Below are 2,185 nucleotides of genomic sequence, written 5' to 3'. Positions count from 1 at the left end.
GCAGAGATATGAGGATCCCAGAGGCCAGGAAGTCAAGCCAAAATTTGGGGGACAGGTACAGCAAGAGTTTCTGTTTCAAAAACAGAATGTGGGATGGGATAGGAGAAGCCACCCAATGTCAGTCTTTGGCTTCCACAAGCAAATGCATAGTCAGGTGAATCCTCACATGCAAGTGTATGTCGCACGCACGCACGCACAAACACATGATTCCTGTCCCAAATTGATCTTCCCTGGAAAACAAACCAGGGAATTACTTGAGAGAGACCTTGCACCAGTAATACCTGCAAGATGTAAGAGGGAAATGAGGCAGAATTGACTATGGAGAGCTTGGGATCATAAAGCAGTTCGGACAGACTCCCCCAAGCCAATGGGAGCTCTGTCACAAATATTGGCCATTAGGAGAGTCCCGCACTGAGCAGAAATGACCATGTTTTGGTATGCCTGCCATGTTGAGTCTTTGACTGATAGCTTCCTAGGAAAAGTAAGAGCCCTCCCACTAGAAAGCAGAGGTAGATCTTGAAAGCACTTAACAGCTGCAGATTCTCAACTGGGCATCTTGACATACAATCTGAGTGATGCATCTTTGATGGTGTCAAGGTTCCTCTAATGAAATGACTCTAAAGAGAGCATCCCAGAGCCAGGTGGTGGCACACACCTTTAATCTCAGCACTCAGGAGGCAGAGGCAGGTGGATCTCTGTGAGTTTGAGGCCAGCCTAGTCTACAGAGTGAGTTCCAGGACAGCCAAGACTACAAAGAGACAGTCAAGAGAAACCCTGTCTCAACAAAACAAAACCAAATAAAATAAAATGGCATCCTGATGGGAGGTGGAAGAAGAAACACAGCTAAGCTCACAAAAGCCTCATTTTTTTTTAAAAAAAAAAAAAAACTAAACAACATTCATTGATTGTGATGGTCTCAATCTCTCTAGCTTTCACTTTTCTCAGTTGTGAAGGAGTTAGGGTCTATTTGAAATTTTAAAAATATCTGATTCTGGCTGCAAGGATTCTTAAGCTGAAGTCCATAGAACCAGAATAACTACTAAGAACACAATGTAGAGAGAAAGGAATCCTTATTCACCATTGGGGGAGGTACTACTTAGTATAATCATTGTGGAAATCAGTTTGGAGATTTCTCAAAAAATTAAAAATAAGAATACCATATGACCTAGATTTCTCATTCCTGGTTATATACCTAAAGAACTTTGTATCCTACCATAGAGATATTTGCACTCCAATGTTTATTGCTACTTTATTCACTATAGCAAAGAATAGGAATTGACATAATTACCCACAAACAGGTGAATGGAGAATGAGATTTATTTGATATATATCATATATAATGGAATATTGTTCATCATTAAAGAAAAATGGAATTACAAAATTTTCAGGAAAAACAGATGGTCTTAGAATGTAAAATATTAATTAAGGCCACACAATCTCAAAAAGAAAAACACAGATGAATTCCTCATATGTGAAATCTAGCCAATATTATATGTATATATGTAAATACATGTATATGTGGGTACAGTGTAACATAAACAAAGAGAACAAGAAATGCTAAGTGTAGGGGGATGACAAAGGACTCAATGCAGGTAATGGACACAAGTTATGATGGAGGATACAAAGATAATTGCTTTTCTAGTTCTAATTCTGTCATGGATTTTTCATTTTGGTGGTGGATAAGTGCATAAAATGTATTTAATAGTGAAAGAATGACTATTCTAACTGTCTAGAGAGTTGTTGAGATGTACAGATTTGGGTCTGGTTAATTTTGGTATGTGGTGTTTATTTTATTTGCAAGTTGTTTTAAATGATAAAGTTAAAAAAATGGAAGATTATGAACTTTGGGTCAGAGAGCCTAAGTTAGAAACCAGGCTTTAGCACTGACAAACTGTGTGATCCCAAGTGAACTATGAAAAACCTCTGGGCTTCTGTTTCTTCATTTTTAAAATGAGACCAAGATGGTGTCTGTTTCAGAAGGTTCAAAATCCAGAGCGTGTTAGTTCTAGCTTCTACCTTCCTTGGCATTCATGCTCCAACTTACAAATATTCTAGAATAGATGCAGAGCTTGGAGTGAGAATTTAGGAGGTTAATGTAGGAGCTAGGAGAATCTGAAGTCACCCTTAACTACATGGAGAGGGAGGGAGGGAGGCAGACATGCAGGCAGGCAGCAGGCAGGCAAGC

This window comes from Peromyscus maniculatus, chromosome X, assembly GCF_049852395.1.
Source record: "Peromyscus maniculatus bairdii isolate BWxNUB_F1_BW_parent chromosome X, HU_Pman_BW_mat_3.1, whole genome shotgun sequence".
NCBI classification, from domain to species: Eukaryota; Metazoa; Chordata; class Mammalia; order Rodentia; family Cricetidae; genus Peromyscus; species Peromyscus maniculatus.
This window is presented reverse-complemented; position numbering follows the sequence as displayed.